This window comes from Papilio machaon, chromosome 12 (genome assembly GCF_912999745.1).
Source record: "Papilio machaon chromosome 12, ilPapMach1.1, whole genome shotgun sequence".
In the NCBI taxonomy this organism is placed as follows: Eukaryota; Metazoa; Arthropoda; class Insecta; order Lepidoptera; family Papilionidae; genus Papilio; species Papilio machaon.
Window position 1 is genome coordinate 5,291,636 of NC_059997.1, and position 17,492 is coordinate 5,309,127.

Genomic DNA, 17,492 nt, shown 5'->3' on the forward strand with positions numbered 1-17,492 from the left:
AAGGAAAACTGGCGCTATTGAGATTCTCAGAGTAAGTGTAATTAGCGAAAAATCTTAAAATTTCACTAAATTAAAACTTCGCTTTTTAGACCATCTGCCAAGCATGTTCAATATTTAATTTATATTGTACACAAACATTTGTTGTTTTCAGGGATAATGAACAATTTTTATTATAAGTACTTCTTTATTCACACCTTAAAATAATCTAAGTCATCTAAGGTTTCTAATCCAGTAACTATATATAAATCGGATTATAAGAACATAATGTATATGTACCTATGTATACGTAAGATGTTACAAAAGTCGTGTACTCCAAAGTAAAACAACAAAGAATTTCTTCCGGACGCTTGACTACAATTTTAATGACAACAAGCATTCTTCTTCGTTCTTTGTGACACGTGAGAGGGAAAATGTCTTGCTTCTACGGAGATTTTCGACTTGAGTTATTCACTTGTTTGAAAAATTCAAACATGTACTAGGAAATTATATTTAAGTGTACGTCGCTTCCCTTAAATAGGTCAATGACTTCAAAAACTCAGTATGGTTTTCATTGCCGAAACACCTGTGTAAAAAAATCCTTTTTTTTTTTTCAAGGAGAATGAAAATCATGGCAACATGTTTTTTGCAAGTGCTTCGGCAGTAAAAACCTACGGTTACTAGAACGGCTACACAATATACACACTGTACGTTTTAAATTGCGAGCTTTAACAACGCAATTATCCAACCTTTGAGTAACATCTATATAACACTGATCGTAGGTTTCTGAAACCAAAATCCTTGTTTAAACATATTTTTATCTATGTTTTTTTTTTTCAAAAATAATGACAGTGATGATGATTATATTTTATAGAGAAATTTTGGTCTCGGAAACCAACGGTAAGTTTTCATACTGACAGAGTTTCAGATATAAACATACACATTTTTTTTATTTAATTCTGCCAAAACTTCCTATTTACGTTAACTGTTCGAATAATAACCTGTTTCCGGTAATCTGCGTTTCTATCCACAATGTTTCTTTATTTATTTGAACTTCTATTTTATGTGACTAATAAAAGTCACAAAACGTAAACTTTCCTAGTCTTTCATTACATAAGATCAAGAAAATGTTATCAGCTTTTCAATTACGGATCATTACCTGTCTTATTAGACAGAGATTACTTCTATACGTAAATGTATGTTACTCAAGTATTGTTTTATTCAAGTTAAATTTTTGAATGAATGACACATTCCTAAGAAAACTTGCAAGTAAAAAGTGGACAATTGGTCATTTCAGAAATTGTAACAAGGTCTAAAAATTCACAGTTTAATAAATCAATTATAGAACTTTTAAAATTCAATCTTCACCAAATAAAATAACATAGATACGAGCAAAATTAAATTTACAAAATGCAAAAATTGCCTTGTAAAAGTCCGTGTATCGTAAAAATTCTATGACGCTCACTAGCCTATTATTGTGAATAGTTTAGGTTTACATGCATCTTTTTTCAGCTACAGTGCAATTTCACACTAGAAGTGCCAGGTGAAGCGTGGCTCAAAATACCACGAGTATGTGCTATTGTTCAACCTGGGGGCTTGCCAGGTGACACCCGGCTGCCATGCCAACTGGGTGAGCCACGCTCGCCTACCCGGCTCCGAACAGTACGCTATCGATTTACTGACCTTCGCCCACCTTCGGTTACTGAATAACGTGGGTGTTATTACACTAAATATATCTGTACTTTATCGTCGAGGACAAGCACCCCAAGTTATATAACATCTGTTACTGTAGATGCGACAGTCAGAAGTGGTTTAAGTTTTTCTCTTTGTTTTTCACAACCAAATAATTAATCTAAATAGGTTTAGTTTTAAACTAAAACTTTTTCATGGTGATCCTTATAATGTAAAGGTAATTTCAATGCTGGCATTTACTAAGCTTTTACTAAAAAGACAACATCTGTTTATATTCTAAATATAGCTTCATCTTAGCATGGTTTCAAAATAACTAGAGTAATAAAATATCAAAACCAACTTGCCGTATAAAATTGTAGAAAGTTTTCGTCAGCAAACGTAAATTAACCCGGGCCCGGTTCCTAGGCTTGGACACTATTTGTTGTAAATTTGTCCAGAAATAAACTACATTTCAGTACTTATTAAAGTAGATCGTAAAACACAATCTTTTTGTGGATATAATGGGGTAAAAATTTATACATTTATTTTCCTTATCTTTTACATCGCATACAAAATACAAAGAAACTTTTGAATTAAATTTTGATGTGTAATAATTTTTTACGATAAGAAAGTAATAAGAAGCACGAAGTCGATGTTTTGTTGATTTTGCTACGAAAAAACTTGCGTTGTTTTATGCGGTAACACGCGCACCCACACGATACGAATTACATGAACCTGCTGTTTGTTTTCAATTTTTAGGTCATTTCTAAATATTTTTAGGTTATTGCCAGTATAAAGCATGTGTTACAAAAATTGCATCAGAATTTATGTACATACTAGCTATCGCCCGCGACTCCGGCTACGCGGTATTAAAAGAAACTACTTCATCTATACCAAATTTCATCGAGATCCATGGAGCCTTTCTGGAGATACCTTGTAACGAAGAACCAACCATCCATCTAAACATTCGCATTTATAATATTATTAAGATTGTTCCAAGTATAAAAAGCTCTTCGATCAATGCTCACTGCGACTTATTGTCTTAGTCAAGAAGTGATCACATTTTTTGGATTCAATTTTATTAAAAAAAACAAATCTACAGAAGAAATAACAATTGGGTTAAGCTTAACAATATCTTAATGTAAATTTAAATTAAAATGTAAAAGTTCGTTGCTATAAGGCATAAGGTAAAAGTGAAAAAATGAAAATAAATCTGCAAACCTTCAAAGAAAACCTAACACGTAAAGAATGTCAAGAGTTCACAACTGCTTCAAAAAGGGGATAAGCCCATAGACGGCGCTTTTTGTTTGAATACATTGAAGTACTCGCGACTTAACGATCTCTGCTCAAAGGATAGGATTGAGTGATGTAATAATCAATTTGAGGACGACCTACGTAGTTGCTAGTACTGAAATAATTAAGTTTAGTAATTACATATGCAAAGGATCTATAGGTTGAGATTTTACTTCATAAATAAATAATTATGAATTCTATTAACACTAAAAACATTTTTATTTATGGCAGCAAATTAACGAAACACTCAGGTGGTACAATTATACAAGCTAAAAAATCGCTTTGTCAATGCTTTTAATTAAGCTTGCTTTTTAGTTTTCTTTGTTATTTTTTTTAATGATAGAAATTTCAAAACATTCCGTTGAAAATTAAGTATTGCCACTACAAAGCAGACGTGCGATTCGTAAAACAGAAGAAAGAAGATATTCCAATCTTCTTTCTGCCATCAAATGTTTCTATTCTATTCACAAGACAATTAAAAAAGAAAAACAGTAGCAAACTTCGTCTATTTCCGACTTGGAAAGTATTGTAAGCCAATTCTTATCTGATGTGAAACATCATGATGGCCCCGGGATGTGGGTCAGGGCTGAGCTGTCGTTGAAGTGGCTGCAGGGAGGGACAAATAAATCCTTCGGTTACAAAGACACGTGTAGCATTCTATAGACGAATTCAATTATAATGAGAAATTATTTTCACACATGGAACGGGCAGACAATGTCATTTATTGTCTGTGAATTTATTTTGGAAAGTTTTATCGTTTAAATTAATGATACAAACACGTCTGTTTTGAATAAGTTTGTGAGTACAGAGTTATGAAGGTATAATTGTTTAGATAGGTTTGTTGGAATTTAAAATTTTCATTGAATTTGACTGTACAGAAGTAACTTTATTTATAAAAACCAATTTTCATCGACCTTTAAAAACGTTCATACTCTTATTTTATGGGTTTTTTATGTTATGCAAAAGGCGCAACACATGAAACTCCTTTATTGTATAATAAATATTGAATTGGTTTTCTTATATGCAAATATGGTAGTAAATTGCAGGTAAAAGTAATTTCGTAGAGCGTAAAAATTATGACGCAATATACATATATATACATGCCCCTTTGCGTAATTGTATTTTGAGGCCCACAAAATATTGGTACTTGTGGTGGTTTTTATTTGATATTTTCATATTTTTTTCTCAATTCCTTAAAGTAATGGGATCAAGGAGTTTATTCTTCAGAAATAACATAATAGAACAGAAATAAGTATAGGAAACGATATCTATGTAGAATATGAAAATCAAAGTTGGTATGAATAAAATTGCTCGTAAAATCGCAGTTTGCATATATTGATTTAAAAGTCCAACAATGCAACAGCTGGCTCGTTTCCACTAAAATATGTGCTTAAAAGAACTTTAGAATATCCTCCTTAACTTTCAAGTTCCAAATTTAAAAAAAAAGGAAAAACAAGCTTCTGTAGTAAATTATAACCTTGTAGGTATAACCTATAGGTATCAATACGAAGTATTGAATTACAAGATAGACTTTTAAATAGACCCTTCAATCAATAAGCAAATATGACGATAAATGTAAAATAACTTTGAACCTCACGTCTTTGAAATAAAGTCTACTTTCATAAAGCCCATAAAAATGTACTCGATGAACGTTTAATACCAAAAATAAATAACAGATTTTTTTTACATCTATTGAGTATTGACGCCCTAAAAACTAAAAGTTGATTCTTCTTTTATTTTATACATAAAAAATCGATCCATCGATCTAAACATTCTCATCTATCTATATATATAAAAGAAAGTCGTGTTAGTTACACTATTTATAACTCAAGATCGGTCGAACTGATTTAGCTGAAAATTGATGGGGAGGTAGCTTAGAACTAGGAGACGGACATAGGAACTTTTTTACCTTGTGTGCATTTTTTTTATTCCGCGCGGACGGAGTCGCGGGTAAAAGCTAGTTTATAATATTAGTAAGATTACGTAATCGTGGACAAGCTACTTCTAAATTGTTGGAAACTTTTTGCTTGTATAATGTTTCAGTTAATTTATTTGATAGTTTGGATAAATAGCACTTCAACTTTACTTAGAAATTGTGAAACAGACTCGTTATGTAAAAGCTATAATATTAGTAGAACAACTCGTTAATCACAATACATTGAATGGTATTAAGATCCGCTTATCACGTTATCGAGCAATGACGTCGATGCGATGTATTTGAAATTAACCCAAGTATGCAGTTAGCATTGATAACGATAAATTGTTGGGGGAAGGCAAATAGCGACACAAGAGCTTTATCAGATCATTAAATATGATTCCATATTACTTATTGTATAAGTCAGAATGTGTTAAAAGACGCGTTTAGTCTGCCAATAAATTATAACGGTTATCTGTCTCTTACAACGAGAACGTTCCTTTAATCGATTTTCTGACAATATCTTTGAAATAATAGAATGTCTAATCTGTTTGGTAAAGCAATAGAATTTCACTATAATTGTTTGGACGCAGAATGAATGGAATTTAGAAAGAAAATGTATTCTTTTTTTAGACTAATAACGCGTGTGTTCTAGAAAACGACTTGTTGACTAAATAGCAACATAAAAAGTGGGAAATGATTGTTGTATACTTCCGCAGCAGGCGGGAGCGATTAAAAATTCAGCCTTGGTAATAAGCGTTGTGTAAACAGGTCGAGTTGGCAGCGTGGCAGCCCATCTTATGTGGAATGCTAATGAGATTGGCTCCACCCGTATCCAAGTTTTGTAATCGCAGAACTCAAAACCATATATATTTTAGATCAAATATACATATAGATTAATGTTTCTATTGTTTACAAAGTATATGATCTGCCGGTCCTATTATTCTTCTACAGATGCCACTGACAAATTATGAAAGTCGCATCGCCCTTTATCAATTTGACGAGTCATCTTCCAATGGAACATGGCGTTGGTTTGTGGTCAAACCAAAAATCCCTAGTTGGAGAATGTATGTAATTGGTCTGCTCTCTTTATTACGAATGTTCTGATTAATATTACGCAAACACTTATATTTTCAATATCTCATATATTTTTAACAAATTGCACAACTAAATTAATTGCCCGCGATGACGCTTTCAAATAAACTAAATAAATTTTTCTTTTAAAAAATTATTTCAACTCAATGTTTATTTTTATCTGTAACATGACAAATGTTTAACGAATGGCGCAAAATAATTACAGATTTTTATTTTATTTTCACATAAGTGTTACGTATTCGCGGAAAGAGCGTTGACATTAGGCACTGTCATTAGTCGCTAGCTGTCAAAATACCCTTTGATGCGGATCGGGTGAACGTCCTTCTAGTCTCACGAGACACATAAAGCCATTTAAACATTATAGTGTTAACATGCATGCATAGATTATGTGGTGAGCATGCATGGATGTTAACAGGAATATACAACACATCGTTCCCTGTTACACGGAAACTAGGAAAATGCACATGATATCAGCTAATAACTAGTTTTATTACTAAGGAATACTGCAATTATTACTGTTAACCATTCCTTGCTATCTTTTTATAATTCACCAGGTGTGTCATTACTTTTGTTAGATATATAAGAATACATCTGAGGGCACAGTTGTGCCCCCGCCAAGGTAGCTATAATCATTTACATTATACATGACAAAGTAGTGGCGTGATACAGTCTAGCTCAAAGTATGAATGAAATATGTTTGCAATTTTGTAAATGCCACAAAATTTGCATATTCGCTATTTTAACAACGTAAAGTCAATGCTATGGTAGAATAACGTGCTATAATGTTTTTTCGCTATTATTTAAGTTCGATATAAGTAGTAAAAATGATAAAAGGCCTCTAGATTATTGCTTATTAAATTGTGTACTAAAGATGGATAGGTCATTATTTGGAATTGACAGTTTTTGCTTTGTTCTGACATTAAAGTACCCGTTGATATTCCAGTCAGTTAATTCTGTCTATAGTATTAGTTCAAACATCACCACCAACCGCAACACTAGCGACAAAATAGAGAATATCAGAGGCAAAAAACAACACGACTTAAAGCCTGGCCATTTAATAGATCAATGTTGTGTACTCTAACACGTGTCAAAATTATCAGTCTTTTGTTTTTATAAATAAACTAGCGACCCGCCCCGGCTTCGCACGGGTGCAATGCAAAATATACCTACTACAGAATGTCCTTATACACAACGTTCACAGCGTTCACATTAGAAACCTTTAAATTTATCAGTGTTTCTCTACTATATTATGCATTTATTATACATACAAACCTTCCTTAAGAATCACTCTATCTATTAAAAAAAACCGCGTCAAAATCCGTTGCGTAGTTTTAAAGATCTAAGCATACATACGGACATACAGCGAAAGCGACTTTGTTTTATACTATGTATTAGCTATGTATTAGCTTATGTGGTAGGCATGCATGGATGTTAACAGGAACAACACATCGTTCCCTGTTACACGGAAACTAGGAAAATACACATGATATCAGCTAATAACTAGTTTTATTACTAAAGAATACTGCAATTATTACTGTTAACCATTCCTTGCTATATTTTTATAGTTCACCAGACGTGTCATTTACTTTTATTAGATATATAAGAATACATCTGAGGGCACAGTAGTGCCCCCGCCAAGGTAGCTATAATCATTTACATTATACATGACAAAGTAGTGGCGTGATACAGTCTAGCTCAAAGTATGAATGAAATACGTTTGCAATTTTGTAAATGCCACAATATTTGCATATTCGCTATTTTAACAACGTAAAGTCAATGCTATGGTAGAATAACGTGCTATAATGTTTTTTCGCTATTGTCCAAGTTCCATATAATTAGTAAGTGATAAAAATCTTCTAGATTATTGCTTATTAAAATTTATCTCGTACACCACTGATGGGTAGGTCACTTGGAATTGACAATTTTTGCTTTGTTCTGACATAAAAGTACCCGTTAATATTCCAGTTAGCTAATTCTGTCTATATTATTAGTTCGAACTTAACCACGAACCGCAACACTAGCGACAAAATAGAGAATATCAGAGGCAAAAAACAACACTACTTAAAGCCTGTCCATTTAATAGATCAATGTTGTGTACTCTAACACGTGTCAAAATTACCAGTCTTTTGTTTTTATAAATAAAAGAAAAACAACTTTTGCAAGTTTTGCATAGTTTAAAAAATAAATATTATTCTAAAAAAGTACTTGACTAATAAAAAGTTTTAAAAATCCATTACTTTTCCAGAATTCATTACCAGTAAATTTTAAATTTTAATTAGAGTTCTTAAACTTTGCCGTGATATTACTGGGCGAAATATTAAATTATATTTTTGATGTCCAACAAAGTTTTCTTCACGTCGCAGCAGATAAAATATTGTATTCTTGTACTCAAGAATAGGAAAGATTTTTCGACGTGTCATTTTAATTTTATACACATACACTATTACTACTTCTACTACTAATATTAGTACAATTCACTAATATTAGAATTAAATGTATATACCAGTTCCATTATTAATTTTATTGATGACTATTCTACTATAAGTATAAGATAATCTCTATTATCTTCTAATAGAACATTTAGACATTGAAACAGTTTTAATTCTTACGTTTTTCTTAAGCTGAAGCACATATTTCTGTCTCTGTTATTTAAAAAAGAATGAGGAAAACTAATAAGGAATAGAAATATATTTGCATTCAAGTGTTTCGAAAGTTGAAACCCATATTATAGACACGAATATAATATTTTATAAGCATATCTCAACAATACATTTGTTTGCTGTTTCATCTCAGAATTCAAGGTAAGGTACACGAAATTATTGGCAATCCATTTTATAGTCGAACAACTTTATTTGCGAAACGCTTCATTTAATGTGTTTTCATCGAACTCTACATATAGCTAATCACAAGTCGTTAAACTTATAATGCTCTAATAAACTTCGAATTAGTATTGCTTTTCAATTGATTTGAAACCGATTGTACGTCTACGTTGTATAATTGAGTGTCTTAATTCTATTCAAGAGGTAGCAATGCACGTTGCAGATTCCTAATTACATGTTTATAGTTGTACGGTTGAAAGACAAGAGTTACACGGTACATCTTCACTAGTTCAAAGTCTTATTGATGCAGTAAATTCATAGAGATTAACAATTATTTGTCCATTGGACATTGGGTAATTTATTTTTAATGCGCAAGAAAGAGTACTAAGTTAGTTCTTCCAGAATCGAAGAGACGAATCCAACATTAGTTAGTGTAAAACAGTGTAGAGTTCATTCTTCAAAAACAAATTAAAAAGAATGATTTGAAATTTAACCTCAAAATTAAAATAAAATTTTATAGAATTTGTCTTGCTGACATCATGAAAGAAGTCTTGGCTCTCGCAAGCTTCACCGAAAACTTCATTGCAGTACATTTTACAAATATCAAAGATAGTAAGATGCCAAAGTTTTAAATTTGTCGATTTATCATTTATATTTCCTTCCATGCCTTGTGATTTAGTGATATATTGTAGACAGTTTGTTGGCTCTACGGCTTATTTAACTTTTATTTAGGTTATAAAAGCATATATAAAAGCGTACAACAGATTATTTAATCTTTGCCCGACACAAATAAAGCTGAAATACAATAAAAAAATATATTACATTAAATTTAAAAATGCTATGGATGGATGTTTTCGGTAATCTCGAGAAATTGCATTAAATGCTTCTAGATGCCAAAAAAATAGATTTTTAAATAATTTCCATAAAAAAGAACCTCCCGGAAAATAAGGAAAGCCCTTTACAGCGAACTTGTGAGCAGGCGCCCTAGTGACCAGTGCAAACAGTGCACCCCCGCTCTTTGTTCCCGCGCCCACCGATCAATAGCCGCCCCAAAACTACACATTCACATACGAGCTCATCAATAACAATTGCCGGTTTATCATTACTGTAAACTTATTGGTATTTTGGTTTTTCTGGAATTGACTGAGAGGGATAGCGATATTGTTATAAAAGTCTTACATAAGTGAAAAATCGCCGTTAAAGTGTAATTTTTTGGTGGTACAGAATCCTACAGACTTCTTGAATAATCTTTTGAGTTATTGCGCTTATTTAACTCTTTTAATCTCATTAATCAAGGTCAGTAGTTTAATGTGTTATCGATAAAAGAGTCTAAGCCGTTGACACTCATACTTTCCCTGTAACTCACCGTTGCAATAGATTAAAATTTTGTGCCAAAGATCCGTGTCAGAACAAAAGGGTTGCGACAACTGGAAAGTGGCCAAGTGTGGGTAAAAGCGACTAAAATAATCACTTTGCGCAAAATATAAGTGACTAATTTAAAAAGCACGCGTTCCCAATATCGCCGTTTACCTTTATTTATTGTTTTAAAAACACAAAGCTTTATGTTTACATATGAAGACCACCTTCTGTGTTTCTGAGTGATATATCCAAAAATTCAATCTACCTCTCATTTTATACATTGTTTTCCTTACGTGCCTTCTTCCTGAAAACGAAAATAACACAGCTAATTTGACGGTCAATTAGCGTCAAATGAAAATGTTTTCCCGTTTGCTTCCTTTTCCTTTAATGTAAAATTTTTGGCAGAATTATTCCATCTGGCATATTTATTTATCTGTCCAAGTAAATGTTTGTGTAAATAATGCATAAATTTCGTGCTGTACTGCATTTGTCTTTTAAAAACGAAAGTTCAAGGAATGTAACGTAATGAATATAATCAATACTTAATAGATAGACTCAGTATGGCGGACTGAGACGTTGGATCAATATGGGAAAGGTAAGTACAAAGCTTTTATTACCTTACAAGTCTAGACATGTAAAATAAATTCACGTGATTTACTTTTCAATTTATAAGTATTTTTTCAATCATACGAGTATGTTAAAGTATAAGAAATTTAACTACTCAGTCTGTAGTGACTTTTATAAATACAGTAAAACCCGCTTAAGACGATTTCTCAGGGACCCCACCAAAAACGCGTCTTAAGCGAGAAAGCGTATTATGCGGGATAGGGAAAATAACATGTACCTACGTACTACATATTATTACGTATTTTGTTCTTGTTATTTTAAATTATGAACATTAAATACATTACATATTACAATACATATTGTATATAAAATAATCACTTATTTTGGTTTGACAGAAAGACTTTAATGCATTAGAAATTAAAAGATTTTCAACATAATTCAACTTTTGCAGTGCGTCTTCACTTTGACCCAAAGAAGCAACATAGCGTCTTAAATCATTAACAGCTGATAATGCCTGGGCTTTTGACAAAACCGGAGTCGTCTCATCTTCATCTTCATCATTATCACTGATATGGGCCTCGTTTTGTGTGTTATTCACATTCTCAATAAGATCTTCAATTTATTGAATTTCGTACGGTGCTACATTGTCATCAATGGAAGAATATCCAGGAAAACCCTGCGGTATCTCGGGTTCTTCTTCTTCCAACACGACGGCTCGCCCTCGCCGTTAGAGCGCTCTCGGCTGGCATCGAATGCGGGCGTATGGCCAGAGCGAGGGCGTATTAAACGGGATGACGAATCGTATTAAGCGTTAAGAAATGTATGAAAATATGTCTCAAGTTGCAGGGACTGGCGTAAAGCGGCGTATTATGCGAGAAATCGTATTAAGCGTGATCGTATTAAGCGGATTATACTGTATGTGTTTTAACTAAATAAAACGTGGACGCATAGGAAGGGAGAATATTCTCTTTCTATGCGTCCCCTTTTCCGTTAATTAAAGGTAAGCAACGCATCTTCAATTGCAGTCTATGAGCAGCGTTCGCTTCACTGTTTCAGTGAATTCAGGTGACCGATAGCTCGTTTGCCACCTTATAATATAAAAGAAAGGAAAAACGGTTTACTCACGTGCTAAACAACTTATGCTTCAAATTAATCATACTATCATACTAATATTATAAATACGAAAGTTTGAATGAACAGATGTAGAACATAGTCTAGAAGAACATATAGGCTATTTACTAAGTTTTCTTTTAAATATCTAAATCTTTTTTTAATAATCTAATAAATTTAGTTAGTCTATACATCTATTCACTTTAGCCTAGTTTCTTTAAAAGTAACATTAATTTAAGATTGCGTTGTTTCAAGATTTAAATTATGTTAATGCTTATTCTCATTTTGTACGAAATAAGTAGTCATTTTTTTCTATGTGGATGAACTTTTAAGTCATTAATCAAGGTATACAATTTGAGTTGGCATACGATTTGTAGCGCCAAAGAGTGGGCAATCAACCGGCTTTGTGTCGCTTGTTCTAAGCGTTGAGGACCTCTTAACTTTAAGTGGGTCATCAGGCTGCTTACTTTGTGAAAGAAAGCATAACAATGCACCTAAAATTGTGAAATATTTTCCAGATACCATTTAATTTCAAGAAGTATTTCGTCTCTACACTTGATACGTCCACACAATTAACGGTAGCTTAGTCATTTAATAGTAACTAAAAAGTAGCAGTCCCTAAATGGAGATTTCTGATACTAAACCTACACTGATATGTTCTTTAAGTGACGAATTAACGACTTCTGTGTTAAATTTCTAGATTACTTGATTTTAATTAACTATCAAGTGTTTTGAATATTTGATACTTTGCATGGCTAAATTAAGAGTTTTATACAGCCAATTGTGAATTAATTAACTAGCTTAACTAACCTTTTAAGAAAGTTACTTATAAAAATCAATTTACTATTTTCCTAGTGTTAAATCTGAACAATATAATAGATTTATTCTTTATTATTAATTAATGAAAGCATTTAATTGCTGTCGATTAATTGGTCTGGCAACACGCCAGGGCCCTTGGTTTAATAAATAACATAACCTCAAAAATCTCATAGTTATTTACTAAAAAAAATTTTACGCCTACACGAACAGCTAAACCTGTCGTGTTGGTTCCATGGAAAATATAATCAAATTATTATCGAATACATAAAAGTATAATCTATGTTATTTGTAAGACTAACCTTGTAAAATGTTATTCAGTAGTTAATGTAATTTTAAACAAATTATGGTTTAGTTATGGCTGTGATTGCATCTTTACAAAGTTTTAAAACTTCAGATTGGACTTCGGTTCTAGCTTTTTTACCCATATGTAAAGTCAGTCGGCTTTTATGTTTTTTAATTAACAAATAGTGTTATTATATTGTAACTAATCTAAACTATAACTGTTTAATTGCACTCAATTCGACTACTAGAACCAGTTAGCGTCGTTGTGCGTAATTCCAAAACAAACAAGCAAACAGAAGGGGAGTGACAGCCGATGAATGGAGCGGAAACCGTGTTATTTGCTCAGCACTATTTGTTGGTCGATAGAGGGCAGTGCTCATGGCTACTGCCTGATGATCCAACTGACTCTATATGCTACCAATATGCCAAGCACCTATAATTGAAGAAAATAAATAAGACATACGCCCAGGCAAAATTGCTATCGTACCTTGTATCGTGGTTTACAGACCATCCCACTCATCGCTTTTGAAAAAATAAATATGTTTGGATAGATATTTAGACAGGAAACCTATAGTTTACACATACTTAATTATATTAAAAAAATAGAAATCCCAAATCATAAGAAATACCAAATAGGAGATTCCTTCCTGTAACTATAAATATGTTTAAAATTATATAATATCAGGATTAGTAACAGGGAAGTTTTATAGAGTTTGTAAAAGGCTTAAAGTTTTATAGAGTTCTAAAGACGTAATAAGTGCGAATAATGAAAAGGGATGTGGGAAATATGTTGTTGAAAAAGTCCATTTTACAAAAAGATGTCCAGAAAGAAAAAACTTCAACCAAATGATGACTTGACCTTTGGTTTTAATTCCTAAAAATGAAAGAATATTCGAATGATTGTGGAAGCATCGAGCATATACATACGTATGTAATTACTATATGGTAATTTAGAAAAAGAACATAATTTCAGGTCTCTAAGATAATTTAGACTGATATCTAATTATATTTGTGATTTATAAATAATACTACTAATGGACTGATAGCAAAGAGCTTCGACCAACATCTTAAGAAGCTCTCGCTAAACAGTTGGATTAAGGGCGTATAGTTAGGAGGTTCCTGTCTCTGTAGCCCTCACCACTGGTTGTTTGAGTAATGGGATTCCGCAGCCGGTGGTATACTATTTTTTTATATAATATATTTTGTTAATTTTTTTTTATAAAATGTATTATATAAATAATAAGAGAATAAATGAATAATAAATAATACTACTAATACACATCACTGTATTAAATAACGTATCCTATGTCACCCGGAGGTAGCCTTCGGTGAAGGAATTTTTCAAATCCGTTCAGTAATTTCGGAGTCTATTAATGCAAACAAACAGTCAAATCTATCCTCTTCATAATATTATCTATTTAATATTGTGTTAGGAAGGTAATTAAATAATGTAGAGACTTGTTTTCAGAATTCGTGTTTTCATGTCCGTTATCATGTTTTGAAAAGAATTGGCACATAATTTTCCTATCGTTTTATTTTGAAAAATATTAAAAATAACAAGCGAGCTTTTGTTTGTTAAGTAGATTATCACGAGTACAACAATGTATATGGCTGTAGCTGAGAGACGGCGACGTACAAATTAATGTTCGTGAAATTCCGATAGCCCAGGAATCAGCTGGCTTTGTATTATTTTTGTATTGAAAGCTGTGCGTTTACATGCAATCTTTAAATATCTTAAGTAACATTTCCACGGTCCAATTTGTCGCACGTGCCCACCTATTGCCAAACGTCGAGCTTTCGTACAGTACTTGTGAAAATGGGTCACCAAATGTCATGCACTTACACAAATCGATGGAAACTTACTTTAATTAAAAACATACAAAGGCGTATCCTTAATTCTAGTCTCCATTCCTTTCACATTTCAACAAAATCTTCTTGTAGGTATAAAAAAATCACTTTTTACCAAAACAAGGAACTAACGAAAAATTTTTATGATTTTCTTTATTCAATGTTGATTCTATATAAGGAACGAGACGAACTAACTTATGAATGAAAGTCAATGAATTTTACCTCCCCGTTTGACCTTGTCGCTGAGGATGAGAGGAGGAATCGAACAGCTCTTCGTGGAGAAGTCACGTGTTTTTTTCAGGCAGCCCACCACCGCCGTGGTCTTGGAAGCTTATTTTACAAATCACTAGAACATTCGCGATATTTAAATATTTCGCGCGACACTGACACGGGCGGATGAAGCTCGGTTTGTTGCGAGGAACTGGTGGTGACACACGCGTTATTGTGCGGAGCGCGCAAGGGGACTAACGCCGGCTGTGTAGTGCTCGCCGCTCGCCACCCGACGCTTTGCGCTGCTATTTGCGCCCGCTGCCGCCCGCCCCCGCCCAGCCGCCCGCCCAGACCTTTCTCTGCGCAACACCACAACAACCACTTATTTCTTTTAATCGACTCTCGTAGTTAACATAATAATTGACTAAGTATAACATTTGTATACAGACCAGAAAAACGACTAATCGTCTAGCTTATACGAAATGGTAAGGCGTATACATTTTAATAGATTTTGAAACATAGATCAATGGGAGAATAAAAAGACTTACAGTTCTTGGAAACATTGATGAGAAACGAGAATTCGTTTCAAATTATTTAGCGGCAAAATTGAAACCAGTGTCAGAGGTACAGCAAAAGATTGAGTTATCTTTTTGCCTTTGAGTACTTAGTAAGAACTAAATTGTAAACAAATAAACAAAACTGAGGGTAAAAAAATTAGAAGCGAGAAGTTTTTACGGTACAGGGAAACATCGTTGAAGCAGACTCGCCTACCGCTTACGCGGGTGCTCTATTGCAAACCACTTAGTGTCTTCAGCCTGGATGTTTGTGTACCTCAGGGAGCGAGCGCTGGTTGTTACGCGCAGCACTCGGCCTGGGTAGCACCTTGATGTGCATGTACGTGTATCGCCGTACACTATCAGAGCACTGTTTGTGGACTGTATAATTTCTTGTTAATGCCCTTAAACTGGAGATGCAGGTTTCACAATAATAAGACCTTTTATCTTACTTGGATGGCGCTTGTAGAGTGACGAAAGAGCACTTTACAGAACAATCACTTTCCCTAATGTGGAGTCAATCGCGGGACCTTATGTCCACGAAGGTACAAGTCCCCGAGGTTACCGTTAGGGCTACAGAGTGACAACCCTTTTCCTGGGTACATAGGTAGACCCCGTCGTTCGATATGCCACGCTTTGGAGCATTCAACTTTATATTTCGCTAATTTTCACTCGCGTCCCAAAACGTGCTATTAGCTACTTATTTGCTATACTTTATACGACAAATATGACACACCAGTCATCGGTTCACATGCTACGAAACTTTCCTAAGACGGTACCGTTGGAGTCTCTATTGTGAAACTATTGACCTGGCCGCCGGTCGGCCAGCCATCCGCAATCCGCAGGCCATTTCCCTTAGTTTTAGCACAGACGCGTCCTTGGTTTCACTATCCCTTTACTGGACCCCATTGTCCGTTGTGCAAGATGTTGCGAACCAATACTGCATCCCACGCTTTCTCCTAGCGGGATGCCACATGTGCGTCTGTCCTTTACTATTTTTAACTTAAAAATATTTCTCTAAACGTAAATATTTAATATTGAATCTAAATAATTACTGGTGACGTCATCAATCGTGAACATGCAAATAATATCAGTGAACAAATTAAAAGATGCGTGTGAAGTCATTCAATCAACACTAACATAATTGACTAAAGCCTAATCCCCCCTTATTTAGGGTAGCCTGGAGTTCCTCGGCGTGGAAACCACTTGGTATTCTTACAGTGTGACAAAAATAACTATTGTTTAATAATAAATTAGATCAATGCAACACTAAAAATAAATACGTTCCAAACTTTATTCTTGGACGGACCTATCACAATTGAACATTGTAGTGTAACGATATTATTATAAAATACGTGTGTTTGATAAATATATTTTTTTCTTTACAAAAAACCTTCTTACGTATTGCTAGGTATATTGTCGTGACCAAATTATAAACTTAAGTAGTTACTTTATTTGAAAACCCGTGGGCTATATACGCTTAATGCGTGAAAGAAAAGCTGATATATTCCATGTCATTATGAGTAAAAATTATAAAATAAAACGTTTCTCTTCGGGACTCTACCATACCTATTTTTATGAACCTATGTTTGGGTGTGTAGGTGTTTTTTTTTCTTAATAAAGTAATGCAAAAACGACTCGTTTCCGCGACACAACTACAAACAAAGAAACAAAAAACGCGCTCGTAGGTTGAGTTGTCTATCTATAGCTATAATACCGACCTTCAACCTCATTAACATAATTTTTAGTAGTGCCAGGCATTTAGTCAACTGGGGACAGATACCCGAATATTGGTTGGCGATTAATAATTTAGTAAAGAATATTAATATGATTTTACAGTTTTCTTTTAGATTATTTACCTAGTTTGATTTCAAACAGACGAAGATCACAATCGTTTCGTGTCATAGTTACTCTTTGATATCTCAGTTTACAGTTGACAACCATGGCAGATGGCAGCACGTGTATAAATTTTAT

The 17,492-nt window shown here is 33.4% G+C and overlaps 1 protein-coding gene across 1 annotated transcript in view; it reads right to left on the bottom strand.

The window, feature by feature from the left end:
* Positions 1–15,263, bottom strand: part of LOC106719194 (potassium voltage-gated channel protein Shab) — a 46,309-nt gene extending 31,046 nt beyond the window's left edge. The window contains exon 1 of the mRNA XM_014513464.2: positions 14,977–15,263. The gene's annotated coding sequence lies outside the window, so the exon portion shown is untranslated. The remainder of the gene's footprint in view (positions 1–14,976) is intronic.
* Between the last annotated feature and the right edge of the window lie 2,229 nt (positions 15,264–17,492).